The sequence below is a fragment of the Dipteris shenzhenensis genome, chromosome 10 (assembly GCF_047967505.1).
Source record: "Dipteris shenzhenensis isolate YYH24624 ecotype China chromosome 10, Dip_SZ_1.0, whole genome shotgun sequence".
NCBI classification, from domain to species: domain Eukaryota; kingdom Viridiplantae; phylum Streptophyta; class Polypodiopsida; order Gleicheniales; family Dipteridaceae; genus Dipteris; species Dipteris shenzhenensis.
In genome coordinates, this window is record NC_141605.1 from 54,764,461 (window position 1) to 54,785,635 (window position 21,175).

Below are 21,175 nucleotides of genomic sequence, written 5' to 3' on the forward strand. Positions count from 1 at the left end.
CAGACTTACGCACGTATAGACGCGCATAAAGATGCATAAATAGACGCGCTTATAAACGCTTCTATAGACGCACGTATAGACGCAAATCGAACAGACAGACGCGAATATAAACGCATTTTTAAACGCACTGATAGACGTGCCTTTTTTTTAAAAAAAAATTTTACAGAATACTGTGTATGTTGTGTATGCTATATAGTTACAAGAATCCCATATCCACATTCTGTAATTCAATTCTTACAGCCAACCGCATTTTAATTACAATTCCAAATAAAATATTACAAGTCCAAAACGCAATAAAATTGAAAGCTCAAAAAGTGCTTGTATATACATATAGCACGAAGCTAAGCCACATCATGTGGCTTCAAGTACAAAAAATAAGGAAGCTAAGCCATGTCATGTGGCTTCAAGTACAAAAAATAAGAGGAGTCTATATACAAGAGGCACGAAGCCAAGCCAGTGGCTTTAAGTACAAAAAAGAATAGTAGCACTACTTCTACGACTAATCCTCGCTACCTTCCACGCTCCCTTCTACGCTCCCTTCTGCACCTCCTTCCTCGTCTTCCTCGTCGTCTTGTGCATGGGCCTGTAAACAAGGGACAACATATATCAATGTATGAAAAATCAAATCTTTACTTATAATTTTGGCATTATTTAATTACTTTCAAATACCTGGGGGGCCTGTCCAGTAGCTCGGGTATACTGCTCCTCAGTAATGAACCCGTCATCATAGAAGTGCCTCCATGTATCTCCTCTGCGATGGTGGCGGTGGTAGGCTGTCTCCACTGGAGTAGGGTATCTGCCCACGATCTCAAGCTGCATGACCGCGATACACTTTGTGGAGGGATTAGTACAAAGAAACAACCAACCTCCTAATAAACTACATAAGCAATATAATTTGAGATCGATACTTACAAATTGGGCCTCCCGTGATTCAACACCCCCTACTCCAAAATGCGCGCTTCCATATTCCTCCATCTGGATCCTCCGTGCCTCCACGTGCTGCAGACTGGGCTCCCCCTCGCTGACTTCATTGCCTTCTTCCACTCATGCTTCTGAGCGGTGTGGAGCGGGCCCCTTGGAGGTTGACCTGCCTCAATCCTGGCAAGCTCCGCTAGTGCCTGCCTCTTAAGGGAAGATCTTTTATTGCTAAGTATCGTAACAATCTTTGACTTCCCCCATTTATCTGTGAACTGGCGATTGGGGGGGTTAGGATACCTAGAGCGAACAATAGCGAGGGTCTCATCAGCCAACCTCTTTGGGTGGTCTTTATAGTGGATAAAGCAATCTCTGTAATTGTCAGCAATTACAAAGCGCATGAAGGCCATGATGTCCTTCCCCCGCGCATCCATCAAGATGCCTCCTGTCTGAGTGATGTCATAATAAATCGTACCATCACCCAGAGGCATGTCTAAATCATCTGAATCATCCTCCTCCTCACCGCCACATGGCCCAAAGCACTGTGCCATGCATCCGCCACCGCTCTCCCTACTACTACACCTGCTACCCTGTCGTGTCGAGCTCGTACGCTGACCACTCGTAGCTGGGGATTGCATGGGACTACGCTGACCACTCGTAGCTGGAGAACCGAGTCTCGACGGCTGGGGAGTATGTCGATGGCTCGCCGAGACAGAAGGACCTCCTGACGACATGGGGGAAGGGGCATAAGACGGGATGGCAGAAGGGACATAAGACGGCATGGGGGAAGGGGCATAAGATGGTACGGGGGAAGGGGCATAAGACGGCTGTGCGGACTCCGCTGGGGTGATCTCAGGCAGTGTGGGGTGGCTCTGAGTCTGTAGTGCTGACTCCTGGGGAGTGTTAAGGGTACCCGTCATATACCCGTATAACTCCGCAGGACTAGGAGGGTGCCCTAAAAGATTATATAAGTCCTTCCAAATCGATTCCCGCGGATCAGGTGAGCTAGAAGCACTTCCTCCCCACATGTTGAACTGGAAAAAAGGAAACAAATCTATTACTTTGGGAGCTGAGAAGAAAGGGGAAGAAAAAAGAGGCTCTGTCAGAGCGCGTCTATAGACCCGTCTGATTTGCGCGTCTATAAACGCATCTAACAATTCGTTTAAAACCGCGTCTAACAATCCGTCTACCAGTCCGTCTAAAAGTGCGTTTAAAAGCGCGTTTAACAGTGCGTTTAAAATTCCGTTTAACAGGGCATCTGTGTGAGCATCTACAGACGCGTCTATGTGTGTCTGCAACAAGCCAGACGTGCAGATAGACGCGCCTGTAGACGCGCTTTTAGACGCACCCTGGGATGCGCCTATAGACGCGTTCCGACAGGTGAGAATACTAAAAAGTCGAAAAGGACGTTGCGCCCGATAAAAGAACGTGTCGCTCATACCTAGATCCTGCGTTTCGTGGATGCGAGAAAGTACAAAACTAGAAAGAGCAAGCAAGAACAACTTCAAAAGGACTTGGAAAAAGGTACGGAAGGATCTTTCTTTTCCAAACTTGTTTCTTCTCCTTGTTCGTACTCCTCCTCTCCTTTAGGCTTGGAAGCAAGTGTAGGTACGGTCCCTTTCTCTTGAGTGCAAGCTTGAAACTGTGTATGGGAGGCTCTCTCTTAAGCTTCGAATCTATGGAACTGCTAATAAAGAAGGAAGGAAGCCGCTCGCGAAGTTTAAGTAATGAAAAGAAAAGCAAAGCGAGCGGCGCGCCGAAAAGCAAGTTTAAAAGCCGCGTCTATAGTCGCGTCTATTAACGCGTCTATAGGCGCGTCTAAATACACAGAGTAGACACACGTTTAGACGCGCTGTTAGACGCGATGTTAGACACGACTATAGACGTGGCGATAGACGCAACACAGAGTTTAAATTAAGCATTTGAAGAAGAGCAAATTTGGTGGGTTGTTTGTTTGTAGGATGTCTCCATCTTCAACAAGTAGCTCCAGTGAGGATGAATCCCTCCGTATCCACCATCACGAAATGTGGTTGGAGCAAAAAATCAAATGTCTGTGTGATCGATGTCGAGGAAACATGTATCGTGCACGTAGGATTACGCTCAATCATATCTCAAAGTATGGAGAATGGGATGTGACCGTAAACAGGGTAAGGGTTTGTAAGTTAAGGTTGATTGAGATACCTATGGGTGTTCATATGTTTGAGTTATGATCCCGTTTTAATTTGATACAGGATGCAGTGCCACACCCGCACATGTTACCCTATGCCCGTCGTGAGGAGGCAAAGCGTCGGCGATATGAGGTGGGATCTTCAGGAGGGACCGTTACGGATGCATGGAGTGATGGTGATAGTAGCCCTCCGCCATTACCTCATGAAGCCGTGGAGGAGGAGGTGTTTGATGATATGGTGCGGGATTTATATGTCCATCAAGGGAGGGATAATAGCATGGAGCAGGATCATCTTTTTACCGCAGCATCGACTCCACTGTTTGAGGGGTGCACATTCTCTGTTCTACGTGCCTCCCTTGAGTTACTAAACTTGCAAACCATCTATGGATGGAGCAATGCAAGTTTGAATGCATTACTCAAGTAAGCTTTAAAGTCGATTTTGCAAACATGGTGAATTATGCGCGTGGGTCAATTACTCGAATGCTTTTCCTCATTTATGGTCTTCACGTGCAGGCTATTGTGTAAAATACTTCCAAGGGAGAATAAATTACCGACCTCAAGAGATATGGCAAGGCAACATGTGACCTCTCTTGGAGGATTAGATTACAAGTGCATCCATGCATGTGTCAACGATTGCGTTTTGTTTCGTGGACTACATAAGGATGTAAGAGAGTGTCCTACTTGTGGAGAGGCAAGATATAGAGCAGATCTCAAAACCTTGGACGTGCCTCGTAAGGTATTGCGACATTTTCCCATAATCCCTCGCATCCAACATATGTTCAAGTGCAAATCTATTGCAGAGCTCATGTCATGGCATTCCTCCCATCGATCAACCAATGGCAAGTGGAGAACTCCCGCGGACTCTCCTGCGTGGAAGCATATTGAAGACACATGGCCAAGCTTCAAGGAAGAACCTAGGAGCTTGAGACTTGGATTGGGTATGGACGGTGTGAACCCATTTGGTCTCAAAAGCACGTCTTACAGTGTATGGCCAGTGGTATTGGTGAATTACAATCTTCCACCCTCTATGGCTATTAAGAAAGGACATGTCATGCTGTCCCTTCTAATTCTAGGGAAACATAAAGTCAAAAACCCTGATGTTTATTTGGAGCCTTTGATTGATGAGCTAGAGATACTTTGGAGAGGTATCGAGGTGCATGATGTGAGCAGGCCTCCCTCGTCACGAGACTTCAACTGCAAAGCAGTCTTGATGTGGACGATGCATGACTTCCGAGGCTATGGCGAGTGTTCAGGTAAGCATTGCATTTTTTAATTATGAATAGGCAAAGGACGTGGCACCCTAAACCCACCTTCCACTCTTAATTGCATCTATTGTTCAGGTCTCACTACATCGGGTTACCATGCATTTCCTGTTTGTGGTCCGTCGCTAGTTGCCTCACGGGCAGACGCATTGAATAAGGTCATCTATGAGAATCACCATCGATTTCTCCCACCTGATCATCCTAGATATGTTGCCCCTTGGAATGAAGTCCTCCCACAATCACTCACCGCGGGAGATTGGATGAGAATTTGGGACGGTTCCATGACTCCTCCACCACTTGGCATGAGCCAGTAAGGATTTGTAACTATTGGCTAGAAGTAAAGATTGGCTATATTGGTTGAAAGTAAAGATTGCACGCTAACACTTTATTTTGTTTAGATACTCCATCTTTTATCGTTTACCATATTGGTCCCACCTCAAGATCAATCACCTGCTCGATCCCATGCATATCTTCAAGAATGTGGCATCTACCATTTGGGAGCATTTGAATGGGACACGAGATTCGGTAGGCATAAGGGAGGATCTATGTACCACAGGGAGGATGCATGAAGCTTGGCCTCAAGAGAGACCAAATGGGCGTGTTTTTTTACCTCGTGCACCGTGGATGCTATCAAAGCTAGAGATGGTGACGGTGAAGCGCGCTATCACTACAATTCGTACTCCCACTGGATGCATGAGGTGTTTGAAGGGAGCCTTTACAAAGAGCAAGAAAAGAGGTGTAGAGCAATTATATGGCTTGAAATCTCATGATTGGCACAAGATGCTCCAAGTAAGTATTTTATATGCATAATATCTTTTTCTTTTCAAATTTGTGAGTGAATAGCTATAAGCAACTAATCAACCACCTCCTCGCAGGTTCAGTTCATACTACCTACTAGCATTTCACGTAGTGCATCAAAGGACGTGAAAGATTGTATTTACAAGATGGGCGAGCTTGTGAGGTATGTGAGCTCAAAGGAAATAGATCCCACCACGCTTGAGAATGCTCGAGTTATGTCAGTGGAGGCGGTTTGTTTAGTGGAGGAGACATTTCCACGTTCTATTCTCACAAGCCAACTACATCTCATAGTACATTTGGTGGATGAGATTGCTATATGCGGTACTATACATGCACGATGGTTGTTCTTCCTCGAGCGCTTCATGAAGACGTTGAAGGGCTTCGTGAGACAAAATGCAAGACCCGAAGGTAGCATGGCCGAGGGTTGGTTGGTACAAGAGTCACTTGTATATATTTTTGAGTTTCTTGTTGATGTGGATAGCTCTCTCCCACGACTATGGAGAGATGATGAAGACCTAAGGATGACCTCTATTGTGCCTCAAGGAAAAGGACGCAACAAAGTAATAGACACGAAGTTGCATAATAGTATCAACCTCTTTTGCGTGCTTAATAGTGATGTGATGAAAAGATGGGTGACAAGATACGAGGATGCAAAGGCAAGAAGACAAGAAGAAAGGGCCCTCTTTCGTACACACCACGAATCTCGTGTGCCATACCCTCAGCATCTAAGAGCACTTCCAAAGGATATTCATGTGGATTGGCTACTTGATGAAATGGAGAAAGCAGAGAAAGACGAGGGGATGCATATCACAATGGAAGAATGGGAGTATGCTAGGGGATGCATGAGCAAGGTCGGTATATAGAATGTTATGCATAAGTTAGGAGCTTTTTATAATTTAAATTGCTTTTTTAATTGATTTTTTCTTGGTGTAGTGCACTATGTTCAATGCTATATGGTGTGAGGGCAAGCATTTTCGAACACAACGGATTGATGATAAGAGAAATACACAAGATTGCGGCGTCATTGCTAGCTTTGAGGGAGCCAATGGAGCCATGGATGATTATTGTGGCATAATCCAAGATATCATTATGCTTGACTTTCGACGCTTCTTTGTGTATGTTTTGGATGTAAAGTGGTTTAAGGACGTGGTGGAAAGAGGCCCTAATGCAACAATCAAATGCCATGCAAGTGGCTTTGTAACTATTGACTCCACAAAGTTTTGGCAAAGTAGGAAGGACACACTAGTACTACCGCAACAATGTGAACAGGTACTGTGCACACATAAAAATACTTGCTTTTAAATATTTGATGCAAGAAAAGTAACATGATTGTATTTGTGTTTGAATTAGGTTGTCTATCAACCAATGGTGGATAATAATAGATGGTGGCATGTCATACCTATTATGCCACGTTCCAAAGTGATGTATAGTACATTTACTAATATGGAGCATATGGAGGATGATCATGGCCATGGACGTGATGATGACCGTGATACAAGAGAGGAGGATGATCATGAGATAGGAGATATAGATATTGAGGCCGGCATTACCCGTGAGGACGAGCCTACCATTGGAGATGTTGATTTCGATGAGCACATGAGTGGCACAAGTAGTAGTGGGTTGAATGTATTTGTAGATAAAGTAGATAGTTTGGCAAGGGTTGATCTCATTGAGAATGAGATTGAACCGTAGCCCCACAATTGATATTGGCAAAACTATTTTACATATTGTCTCATTCTCCTCATTTCACTTAATTCTTGTATATGTGGGCTTGCAAAAAATTATGTGCTTTGGTAATCATGGGCAATGTTTGGAAAGCAATGATGTACACCAAAATCTCACTTTCTGTATTCTTTGGAGCGCGTCTATTTATGTGTCTAAATGCACATCTGATCTCAATGTAAACGCGCAAATAAACACGCAAATACACGCACAAATAGATGCGCTAATAAACGGGATGTTAGACGGGCCTGTATTTTCTCAGATCAAACACGCAAATAGATGCGGTGATTTACGCGGAAATAGATGAGCGTTTAGCCGCGACTATAGACGCGCCCGTAATTTCTCTACTAGAACAATGCCTATAGACGCGCCCGCTATTTTGTGCATCTACCAAGCGCGTCTATAGTTGCTTTGTGTTGTAGTGATTGCTGTGCAAATCCTTTTGCAACTAGTTTAGCCTTGTATCTTTCATCTGATTGTACTTCACTTTGTATACCCATTTGTTTACGATGGCCTTCTTTCTTGATGAAAGGTCCCATAATTCCCAAGTATTATTTTTGTACAAAGATTCCATTTCTTCATTCATTCCAGTTTGCCATTCTGGCTTGTCAACTGCGTCTTTGAAGTACACTAGCTCTTCTATAGCCATGTGATGTTAGTCATAAGAGCATAGTTGGTGGTTTCAACCTGAATTATTCTACCTTTCTAAGCATATGTCAATCTCGCTAGAGATTTGCTTTTCCTAGTAGACCATCTGTGTTGATGTGGTTCTTCTTGGGGTGCTTCTGGCACTTCTTGCTCTTCTTCATTAACTTTTTTTGTAGATGACTAAGTAATCGGTGCATCTATCGCATGTGTATATGAGGTTTTCCATTATGACTCCTCATCAAAGACTACATCTCTGGAGATAATGGCCTTTTGGTTGATGGGTTCATACAACTTGTATGCTTTTTTGCTTTCTTCCTTGTACAGCAAAACATGATGCATTTACGTGACTTCACATCCAATTTTTTGCGATGGTCATCATGTATGTGGGCATACGCTATGTAACCAAATATGCGGAGATGCCCAATGTGTGGCTTTTGTCCAGTGAATGCTTCATAAGGTGTCATACCTTATATCAGTTTGGTCAAATTAAGCCAATTAAGCAAATAGTTTGTAGTGGCTATTGCTTCGTCCCAATACTGATTCAAAAGATTCTTCTCACTGAGCATTTCTCTAGCATTTTCTTCTAAAGTACCATTCTTTCTTTAGCTCTTGCATTCTGCTGAGGAGTATCTGCACAAGTGAATTGTCTTCGAATGCCATGACTTCAATAAAAGTTCATGAATGCTAAAGACATGTATTCACCTCCTCTATCTAATCTCATGACTTTGATCTTTCTGCCTATCTGATTTTCTACCATGGCTTTGAATTCTTGAAATTTGAAAAACACTTTAGATTTCTCTTTCAAAAAGTAGACCCAATAGTATCTGTTATAGTGGTCGATGAAAGTCAAGTAGTAAAGTGAGCCATTGATGCTGTGGGTTTGGGCATAACCCCATACATCTATATGTATCAAATCAAGAATACCTCTTGCTCGAGAGGTGCCTCTGCCAAAGTTGGTTCACTTTTGTTAGCCAAACCTGCATGCTTTGCAAACTTTTCCAAGAAAGTGTAGCTTAGGAATTCCAATTGCCATATTATGATTTCTTAGCTCTATCAAGCTTTTGAAACAAGCTTTTGAAATCGATATGTCCATATCTCTTGTGCCATTTTGGGAAAAGTAGCATCTGTTGCGGTTGAGTTGACATGGCATGCAAATATGGTACTGTGGCTAGCATTTTGAACAAGCATCCTTCCTTGACTACTTTTCCTACTAGTTGATATCCTTTGGATTTGTCTCTGATAGTGCATTCATCTCCATCAAAGATACTCAGTAGTTGTGTTCTGTCATTTGACCTACTGACAAAACGTCCTTGTTGAGCTTTGGAATATCAAAGTACATCACCAATCCGTTCGTACTAGTGAAACTGTTCATAGGGACAATGCCTTTCGCATGAACTATATTCGGTGTGTTATCTACTATGTAGATGACATTCTTATGTCCTTATTATGGTTTCATCTCTATGAACCATCTCGGGGGGGTCACTCATCATATGTAACCCTATCACGTGAGTTCAACAGAAGGATTTTTTTTATTTCTAAAATTTACAGAAATAAATATACATAAGGGATTATTTAAAATAGTTTTGGAAAAAATTTACAGATTTGTATAGAAAAGGGGTACATTTTATTAATGACATTTTTGACAGATAAGGGACTGTAAATATAGGCCTTGAACGCACGTGATATAGAGGGTTTATACATAGTGACCCCCCCGAGTGAACCATTCCTGATGTTTTGTCATATGAGATGATGCACCATTGTCGATGTACCAAGGATCTTGATTTGGTTGATCGACTTGATAACTGCATTCCTTTTTCGAATTGCAATCAATGTTAAGATACATTGTTTTAGTCTTCTGCATTTCCTGACTTGTAAGAAACATATGCTTAGGTTCATTTGCGTAATGACTATGACTAGAATGTCCACCGCGATGATTTCTTCTTCCTCATAGATTCCCTTTATTGATGTTGGATTGACCTCCTTGGTCATAAACATTGAGTCATAAAAAATAACAACAAAATCATGCAAACAACAAGTCAACTCCATTTTTGGAAAAAATCCCAAAAAATGTGCATTTTGTCAAAATTAGAGGAATGAAATATACACTTCATGTCAAACATTTTTAAAAACTAGTACTTTTATGAAAAAAGAATCCATAAAATATCACTTATATTTTACTCTAGAACCCAAAAATGTCTAGTATTCTCTTCTTTAATTTGAAAAACATGACAAATTACAAAGAAGAAGAAACTCCTTCATTCAACTAAGAGTCGTTAGAGCTTTTGCTTTAAAATACCAATTGTTTTTCATGCAAGTGCCCATATATTTTTAACTCAAATCCATATACAAGGATTTCTACATCCTATAAATCAAGCATGTCCACACATCAATGAATTCCATTTTTTTTCCCTTTTATCACATTGTTTAAGCACCTCTAGATGATATGTTCCCTGAAGTCCATTGGTTGAATTTTTATTTTTTTATGAATTGACTTCCACATAAGTAACAACATTGCCCTCATGGATAAGTACACATTTCTAGAATACTTGTTGTACATAGCATGCTATCCACAAATTGATAATTTATAAAATGATGTGACTTTAAGATCTAATACAATTTGATGAAACACTTTTAGTGCATTGTCTAACAAAACAACTTGTCTTTTTTATACACAGTTGATCAAATGGTTGAATTTTGATATATTTTGACATTAGGATGGGTAGGGATATATGGATTCTATGACCATAGAAGAGGTTTTTTCAAAGCAAGCATGTCTCTAGATTTAGATAAAAGCCCAATGACTCAAATGGTCAAATTGTAAGCGGTCTTGATTAGTACAATTTATCATTTATTGTGTTTCGGTCTATTGGTTAGATTTAGAGCTCTAGCCTTTGAAAAAATATAGCTTTTAGTTTAAAAAGGCTAAATTTGGAAGCATGAGTATGCTAGTAATTGTCTTTTTGAAAAATTCATTAAGTTTTGGATTCTAGAATCCACTCTGTTGACAAGCATGAACATAATATTTTTTTTTTTGAAAAAAAGTAAAGTTTTGTCAATAGAATAAAAATTTCATATTAAAAAAGATGAATTTTGATTTATGAATGAACAAAAATATCATTCAAAAAACTTCATCACGTAAAACTTTCATCGACGAAAAATTTCCGTCAATTTTTTTTTTCCGTCGACGGAATTTTTTTCCATTGATGAATTTTGGGATTCCAAAATCCCACTTTTGGAATCCCAAAATTCATTAATGGGAAAAATTTTCACCGACGGAAATTTCTTGTCGATGAAAGTTTTACATGATGAAATGTTTTTCCTTATCCTAGAATGACATTTTGCATTCACTCATGTTAAAAATTTTGCTTTTTTTGGATGAAATTTTTATTTCATTGACAAAAATTTTTATCTGTTCAACTTTATTAAAATAAAGTGGATTTTGGAATCTAGATTTACATCATTTTTAAAAAGAATAATAGTTTTCATCTTCATGATTCATATTTAGATCAAAATAAAGTAAACCACTAATTTGTACTACTCAGAATCATCTAAAATTTGACCATTCAAATATTTGATTTTCTCTCTACATCTGTCAAAATATTTTTGTGCAACAAGCATCTTCTTTGTCTATAGATGACATATACCTACTTATCTTAACACCACATATATTCTCTAATTCAATGATAAGGATGAACTTCAATGATTAGGATGAAGTTTTCGTAGAAGAAAAAACATATTTTTGTAATTCTAAGTAATGTACTATACTTTATGTAGACATGCATGAATTATTAGTAGTTCCAAAGAATATTAGATCGTATCATTGATCTTGTTTTTTCAATTTTTCATTTGATGTGAAAAGTATAAACTTTTTCATCTTTCAATTAGTAATATGTACATTTTCCAAAAGAAGTTTGAAACTATGCTTATTTTGTAAAAGTTATAAAAATAGTTCTCATTAATGTCTCCAAAAGATTGTAAAATTGATCAATATTTAAGACTAGTGAAAATTCATAATAGCTTGTTGCAAACGACAACCCATGACTCGTTGTCATTTTTCATGACTTATTGTTTGTACCGACTTTGTTGCTGATGATGACCACTTTGTTGGATTGATCCACCTTTTCCCTTGCCTCTACCTCTTCTTCTATCCAAAGCTATCAATGCTTGATCATTGGAATGACCTTTGCATGTGTGAATCACTTGCGTCCTGAGTTCACCAAGTAGAACTAATTGGGCTCTTCCAGTGTCAAAATTTACCATTGGATGGCAAGGGAAGTAGCAAGCTAAGGGTGTCCACTTTTTGTTCACTCCCCAATCCTTAGGAGGTGGAAAAACAAGCTTTTTAGCACACAAAAATGCAAATCTCTATCTACTCTAGTTCGTGGCTCAGTTAGTATGCCACCTTAGTTAGTTGAGTTTGGTTTGAGACCCACATATAGGGTTCTTCTATTTCTTTGTACTAGAGTTCCTTTGGCTTTCACAACTAAGAAGAGGAAAACTATTTTCAGCCTCCACCTGTGTGTGTATTCCCCCATTGTGTATGTGAGAAAGCCTCAAGTGAGACTCCTTCCCTCTCTCCCACTATCTTCACATGGTCTCAGAGCCTTGTTCGTGGTAAGGAGCTCAAGAAAGCAAACCAAGTTCACGGTGTCCTGGTAAGAGGACCAGTGTTGCTTTCCTTTATTGAGTTTGGGAGCAAATTTCTGCAAGTAGCATAGCCAGAAGTGCAAGAGTGCATTGTCTCAGATTGAGACGCCCTTCGTGGTGTGACTTTATTTTTTTGATTCGAGGCCATTTTGGGGCCCGTTTTGAAGGCAGAAGTTCTTCGTAGGCACTCAGAAAAAGGCCCTGTTTTTGCTGTGCGACCACTGCTCTACTGGTCGGTGAAAAGTTACCGCAGAAATTGCATCGTATGCCTATGTGCAGAGATATTGGGAGTTGCAAAATCATGCTTGTTGCCTGTTGATGCAAAATCGTCACTTGGAAGTGACTGTGTGGTCAAATACCACTTTCGTCAGTTTTGTAGATCTACCCATGTGAGGCAAAAGCTGTGTTTTTTTGTAGTGACAGAATGTTTTGCAGTGTTCTGTAATGGCGTCTGATTCTCTTTCACAGATTGTCACTGAAAAGCTTGACAAGAACAACTTCTAGGCATGGAAGTTTAGAATGACAAATTTCCTTCTGGGAAAAGGCTATTGGGAGTTCATTATAGGAAATGAAGAAGAACCAGTTCTTCCTAATCTTTCCAATCAATAGGAAATGCAGGCATTTAAAGGATGGCATGAGAGAGCCAGAAAAGTTATGTACTAGCTGTCTATTCAGTATTTCGGATTCTATGATTGTGCATATTCAGGATGCAAGTATGCCAAAAGAGCCATGGGATACTTTGGCAAAAATGTACAGCACAAATATGCAAGCCAGGAAAATGTAGCTCAAACAAGAGTTGCACAATGTGCAGAGAGAAAATATGAGCATCAATGACTACCACATGAAGGTGAAGAAAATTGGAGATGCACTTGCTTCCATTGGGTCGCCAGTGGAAGATGATGATCTAGTTTCTGTGACCTTGAATGGTCTAGGAAAGGATTATGCATAGTTCTGAACATCCATTGCTGTCCGTGAAAAATTTCCTGATTTTGAAGAGTTGTTTGCTCTTCTAATTTTTGAAGAGCAGAGAAATGGGGGTGCATCTTCTTCAAGAGGAACTTCAAAAGAAACTATCTTCCACTCAAATGCTAGAAGAGGTAGAGGCAGAGGTAGAGGAGGCCGATCTATAGGCCGTGGTAGAAATCAGAATATGTAGCAAACTCAAGAAAACCAGTCCTATGGAGGAGGACGTGGTAACTCTAGAGGCAGGGGGAGCCAAAGAGGATGTGGTGGATGGCAGAGAGGCCAAAATGCAAACAACAATGTTGAATGCTACTACTGTGGTAAAATGGGTCATATGGTCAAGGACTGCTACAAAAAGCAGAATGACATTATGAATGGAAAATTGCAGCAAGGCAATTATGCATCTTCTAGTAGACAAAGTGATGACAGAAATGAGCATTTGTTTATGGTACAACACATGACCAATTCTGTGACAAGTGCAGAAGAACGAAATGATGTGTGGTATGTTGACTCAGGTGCGTCAAACCACATGATAGGTCATGCAGAATGGATGCAGGATGCAAGGAAAATGGAAAAACTAGGATTTGTGGAGACTAGTGATGATACTGCACATCCTACTGTGTAGATTGGTAAAATTCCTTTGTATATGTAGGATGGAAAAAAGAAATACCTGTTTGATGTATTTCATGTCCCAAACATCACCAAGAACCTGGTTTCTATTGGTCAAATGATTGAGCAGGGCTTGCAAGTCAGATTTAATCCTCATGGGTGCTTTGTTGAGGATATAAAAAATAATGGTCGCTTGATGGCAAAAGGAAAGAAGAAGGGCAGGATGTTTACGTTGGATGTGGACATGCCTGAATTGAGTGTAGCAATGTTTGCACATGGGACCGGTGTACTTGCAGATATGGATATCTGGCATAAACGCATTGGTCATGTTAATATACAGCGACTTAAATCAATGTAAGCCCAAAATATTGTTGCAGGATTGCCTAAATTCAAGGTTGCAGAAATGCATAAGGTTTGTGAAGCCTGTCAATTTGGAAAACAGGCAAGGAAACCATTTCCTAGGCATGTTTAAGAGAGTAGAAAGCCATTGGAATTAATCCACTCTGATGTGTGGACTACTAAAGCTACATCTATTGGAGGCTGTTACTATTTTGTCACTTTTATTGATGACTTCAGCAGAAAAGTTTGGGTGTATTTTATGAAAAAGAAAAGTGAAGTGTTTGGGCACTTCAAAGCTTTTAAAGCTATGGTTGAAAAAGAAACACGCCTACAAATAAAATGCCTAAGGTCAGATGGAGGGGGAGAGTACCTCTCAAATGAGTTTGCAAGGTTCTTGCAGGAGCATGGCATAAAGCAGCAATATTCATGCAGTCATACCCCACAGCAAAATGGACTTGTAGAAAGGAAAAATAGGCATATTGGAGAGGTATCTCAGGCCATGCTAAATGTAAAAGATCTACCAGGTTATTATTGGGTTGAAGTAGTTGCTACAGCAGTTTATATAATGAACAGGACTCCCACTATAGCAATACATGGCATGACGCCAGAGGAGATGTATACTGGTAGAAAACCAGACATTTCTCATTTGAAAATTTTTGGTTGCATTGCCTATGTTCATGTGCCAGATGAGTTGAGGTCCAAGTTGGATCCAAAAGCTGAGAAGTGCATCTTTATTGGTTATTCTCTGCAGTAGAAAGGGTATAGATGCTATAACCCTTCTACTCGTAAGTTTACAGTGAGCAGAGATGTTGTTTTTGATGAGATGAGTAGCTGGTATAAACCAGTAAATGTGATGATTGATGTAGATGCACAAAATGGTAATGCTGCACAGAATTCACAGCGGCAATCACAAAATATCTGTGGACCTGCAGTGTCCTCTAGCAGTGGTTCACATACTTCATCATGGACAGGCAAATTGAGATCAGGAGAATCTCCTCAAAGCAATGCAGATAGTGGTTCGCAGGTATCATGAAAAGGAAAAGAGAAGGTAGATCAGCCCATGTTTGATGTGAATGCAGGTCACTCTTATGTGGATGGTGAATCCATTGGCTCTAAACAGAGCATTGATGATGAGTTGGGTATTCCTTCTGTTGTTACACCTGGAGTAAGGAAGACCAGGGATGTTTTGAGAGCACCTGGAAGTGAGCATATTTTGCACAGGTCTACCAGAGCTAGGTATCCTGTGGATAGGCTGAAATATGATGGATTTACAGCCATTCACTATGCCTATATGGTCAAACTGATACAGGAACCAAAACCCACTTCTTTTGAGCAAGCCATGGGAAATGAAAAATGGGAGAAAGCCATGGATGAAGAAATGGATGCCTTGGAAGCAAATGCTACATGGGAATTGGTGCCTTTGCCTAAAGACAAGAATGCAATTGGATGTAAGTGGGTTTATAAGATCAAGCACAATGCAGATGGTTTTGTGAATAGATACAAGGCAAGATTAGTTGTCAAGGGGTATGCACAGACATATGGCATTGATTATGAAGAAACATTCAGTCCGGTTGCAAGGATGGCAACTGTAAGAGTAGTCATTGCTATGGGTGCATCAAAGGGATGGTCACATCAGATGGATGTAAAGAATGCCTTCTTGCATGGTGATTTGCAAGAAGAGGTCTTTATGGAGCAGCCACCAGGTTATGTTCATGCTATTCATCCTGAGTTTGTTTGTAGGTTGAAGAAAGCCTTGTATGGCTTGAAGCAAGCACCTAGAGCATGGTCTGACAAGATAGGATAGTATCTTGTCACTATTGGCTTTCAGATTTCCAAGGCAGATTTCTCACTCTATGTGAGAAAAACAGAGAAGGTATTATGTTGCTTGTCATTTACGTTGATGATTTGATCATCACAGGTGCTAGTGATGAAGATATACTTCATGTGAAAATGCTATTGAAGCAGAAGTTTGAGATGAAGGATTTGGGAGAGCTGCGTTATTTCTTGGGCATTGAGGTGATTAGATCACCAAGTGGTATACAGCTCTTGCAAAGGCAGTATGGATTGGACATGCTGTCCAAATATGGGATGACAGGCTGTAAGCCTATTTCAGTTCCTTTGGAGCAGAATGTGAAGCTGAGCACAAATGCAGGTGAGCTTCTGGAAGACCCTACTATGTACAGACGCATAGTAGGAAGTCTGATTTATATGACTATTACCAAGCCAGATTTAAGCTATGTTGTTGGATTGGTAAGTCAGTTTATGCAGGCTCTAAGGAAACCGCATTTGGATGCAGCTAGATGCATACTCAGGTACGTGAAGTGGACTATTTTATGAGGCTGGGGTTCAGATACAGTTGCATGGATACACTGATGCTGATTGGGCTAGTAGTACTTGTGATAGACGATCTACCAGTGGATATGTGTTCTCTTTTGGGAGTACTGCAGTCACCTGGAGCAGCAAGAAACAGCTTGTCGAGCACAAAGGTTGAGTACAGGGGTGCAGCAATGGCTGCATGTGAGGTAGCTTGGTTGCATAAGCTACTTTATGATATGCATCAGTCTAAAGATGGGCTAGTTGTCATTTATTGTGACAACATGAGCAGTATACACTTGGCAAATAACCCAGTCTATCATGCTAGAACAAAGCACATTGATGTGCATTATCACTATGTGCAGGAGAAGGTTTTACTAGGTCTTATTGATCTAGTTTATGTCAGCATAGAGGATCAGGTAGCTGACATATTCACGAAGGCATTGGGCGCAGAGAAGCTATGCAAGTTCAGAGACCTGCTTGGTGTGCAAGAATTGGGATTGAGCTCGAGGGGGAGTGTTGAGATATCGAGCTCCACTCGCGATATGCCAGGGTGACCGTTGTGCATTTATGTCACCGACTTGTTAGCTACAGATGTAGTTGGTACACTGCCCATGAATAATAGCTGGATGATAGCTATCCTTATTTACTCTAGTTCATGGCTCAGTTAGTATGCCACCTTAGTTAGTTGAGTTTGGTTTGAGACCCACATATAGGGTTCTTCTATTTCTTTGTACTAAAGTTCCTTTGGCTTTCACAACTAAGAAGAGGAAAACTGTTTTCAGCCTCCACCTGTGTGTGTATTCCCCCATTGTGTATGTGAGAAAGCCTCAAGTGAGACTCCTTCCCTCTCTACCACTATCTTCACACTCCACCCCTTCCCCTTGGTGCCTCCCTTCCCCCCTCCACCCTACCATCTCCCATTGATCCCCTTGCCCCACCTTGTAGCAGCAGTGTTGCTTCATGACGTGACTTGCCGAAGTCCACTATCCATCATCGTACTAGCAAGATTGTGCAGTCTTTTTTTAGTGACCTCATGCCAGCTTCGCAGTCTGCTCTTCTCACATCCCTGATTGATCACCCTGCCTACATCTATAGGAGGATCGGGGTACAGGGCCACACTAGGGTCAATCCTATGGTGAGATGGATCACGACTAATATGTCTCAACTACAAAATATAGTGCTCTGCTCAATGGTAGTCTATGCATGTCCGAATCCTCTACTCCTCCAAATCTGCCTCCAATTGTCATACACGAGACTCCATATCCTGTCGCAATAGATGTGCCTGCCAAGCAAACATGTCACGTACATGGTGAGAATGAACAAAAAACTTCAGTGCAAAACACGCAACAAAAAAATAAATTAAAATAATCTGAATAACCAACCTCGATCCTAGACTCAGCCAACAATGCCTCCAACTCTACAATCCATGCATCTCGAGTCTCCAACTCATGCTGATGCGGTGTAGATGTGGGAGGTGGTGTAGATGTGGGAGGCTCCATAGATGTGGGAGGTGGGGGAGGTGGAATCGAAAGTGATCTCGATAGGGCAGAGACCATGTCGTGCAAGGATGAGGCCACTAAATGAACATCCCCCCTAATCCGTCCTCCAACAGCTCACAATACCAGTGCAGGGATAGTGTGCAGCTCTGGTGCCTCGCGTCGACGCCGAACACCTACAGTCTGATGCTCTTGATGCCCCATCCTACCATGTCCTGCTCTTTGGGTACTAAGGTAGTCCACCTGATGACCAAGCACAAACTCGACATGTAGATACATGGCAAATGACCTGGCTATCTGATGGTTGTGAGGCAATCAACCACCATTCGCAGTGAGATATCTCGGATATATGTGTGCTGCTATGACGGGGTGCCTACAACATAAAATATAAAAGGGCTGCCCTGATCGTGGTCGCATCGCCTCAGTGTGACCATCCCAAAACATATCCTCTAAGGCTTGCCTGTGAGGTGACTCATGCTCAAACAACTCTCGAATGGCTCTCCAATCCAAGCCATGACCACCAATCTCTGCCTCAGCCTGTGCCTGAAAGGTATCCAAAACGTCCTCAACTGTGTCTAATCAACCTAGAGCATCAATGACTGAATCTAGACTCGCAACCAAGTGAGGGAGTGTGCTAACATCCTACAGTGCCCTCATCTCAGCTCTCAAAATCGCTATCTACATATGAACAGTGGTGCCAAAACCTGTGCACTGGTTGGCGCATGCAACAAAAAACACATGGAAATTAATATTCTATTTGGGTAATGAAAATTAATATTCTATTCAATGGGACTTAATAATCTATTTGCATGATGAAAACTTTTAGCTAGCCAATTTTGATTGAATTTTTGCAAAATCTCATGACAAGGTTTCATGGAATCACATAAGTCTTTGTATTTGTCTATGTAACTATGTCCATACATAGATCTACAACCTTCCCTGGGTCCCTATTTCTATAGTTTCACGTGCCACCTAAAGGGATTGCTAGCCACATGATCTACCCTCTCCTTGCATCAACCTCTCGCACCATATGATTTGAAAATGATGTGTAGGTGAATGTGTTGTTCAAATCATCCTATTTGTTTGATTGATAGTCATGTACTCCTTGATGAGGTAGGATGTCGTTGGGATTTAGATGTTATTGAAAAAGGGATTTAGATGTACATCCTTGGTCTTATTTCATTTTCAAAGAAATTTCAAACTTTGTGATAAAGATGCTACACTTCCCTAATTTGAAAAATAATATAAAAACTACTTTAATCTCTTTTTTAAAATAAACGAAATAGATGATTTTTGAAAACAATGTGTTTAGGATCTAAACCCTAACCCTAAACTCTAAAGATAAATAATAGATTTAGTTTATATATTTATTTAAAAGGTATTCAAATTAGGATTTAAATATAATATTTATTACTGTTACCTAAAATATTTTAATATTTTAATATATTATGATATATTAAGATCCAAAATATATATTGTAATTTTTTAAAAACTTTCATATAAATTAAGATTTAAATATATTTATTTAGTATTAATTATGGATATTTATTTTCAAATATATTAAGATTTCAATATATTAGCATATATTAAGATTTAAAACATCTGGCATTTGGAACTCTGACACTCTACAACAGTTGTACATATTGACCTCCTACAATCTCACACACGGGGCCAGAGAGAGAGAGAGAGGGGGGGGGGAGGAGAGACAAGGAGAGGGTATTATATAACCTATTATGTACTATTACATATATTATATATATATATGTGTGTGTGTGTGTGTGTGTGTGTGTGTGTGTGTGTGTGTGTGTGTGTGTATTATATAACCTATTATGTACTATTACATATATTATATATATATATATATGTGTGTGTGTGTGTGTGTGTGTGTGTGTGTATTTTATATATATATATATATATATACACTATACATATTTAAAAACTATATATATGTGTGTGTGTGCTTTGTGTGTGTGTGTTTGTGTGAGGGGAGTTAGTAAATGTGGCTTGACACACTATGAGAGAGAAAGAGAGAGCATGAGAGAGAGGGGTGAGAGAGAGAGAGGAGGTGTGTGTGTGTGTGTGTGTGTGTGTGTGTGAGAGAGAGAGAGAGAGAGAGAGACTCAGTGGAGTGCATCTCTAACTCATCGTAGATAGGTCCTAGTACTCCTCTTCTGTCCATGAATCATGCAAGGGTGTATTTCTAACCTATGTATGTATCTTTGATGGACATGATGCTTTGCACAAGCCTAACTTTAGTAAGATTAATGCCTGTGCAAAGTATCAGACACCTATGCAAAGGATTAGACACCTAGAATATCATTTACATGATTAGACATGCATATTTCCTTGTTCACTTACTAGAACCATGGATCCTGCATGAGTATTAAAAGCATAAAATATGCTTCTTGTGTTTTGGATGGGCATGATACTTTGCATAGGCCTTAATGTAAGTCCTTGCAAAGTATCATACCCTTGGAACATCATTTGCATGGTTGGACACACATATTTCCTTGTTTTCTTATTGAAAACCTAAACCCTAATTTAATGGTATTAAATTAGAAAAAAAATTAAAATGTACAAGTACTTTTAAAAAAACCCTATCTTTTTTTAAATTAAAGTGAAAAAAAAATCAAACTATGAAGAATTCTTTTAGTAAACCCCCGTTTTGAGCTATCAAATTGGAAAAAAATCCAAATGTGATTTTTTTTTTGGCAAAAAGTGCAGAAAAGTTCAAAATCTGTAAACATTTTTTGAAAAAGCTTCATTTTCCCCATTTTGAGATATAAAGTCAAAAATATCCTTCAAAAGTGAATTTATGTTTTTTGGAAAGAAATTTATCAAAAAAAGAAAGTAGAAACGTTTTCTTAAAAACCGTCATTTTTTGCTATTAATCTGTTTTTTTTCTCAAATTTAGAATATTTAGATGAAAGTGTGGCTTAAGCCACACCTTCTAAGGAAGCCTTCTCTAAAACAACATATGGCCTACACCATATGTGAATTAATCATTTTGCTCAGTTCTATATATTTTCTTTAAATGAGCTACATGTTCAAAAGAAAGAGGAGATGTGGCGTGAGCCATATGTGAATTAATCATTTTGCTCAATTTTGTATTTCTTTCTCTAAATGAGCTACATATTCAAAAAAGAGAGGAGATGTGGCATACACCATATGTTTCACATTACCTTCATTTTGATTTTGGACTTTTTTCTAGAATCTCGCTAGAAATTGGAAGCTCTTTCATTCTCTCTTTTCCTCTTTTTCCCCTCTCTTTTTGCCTCTCTTTTCTTCTCTTC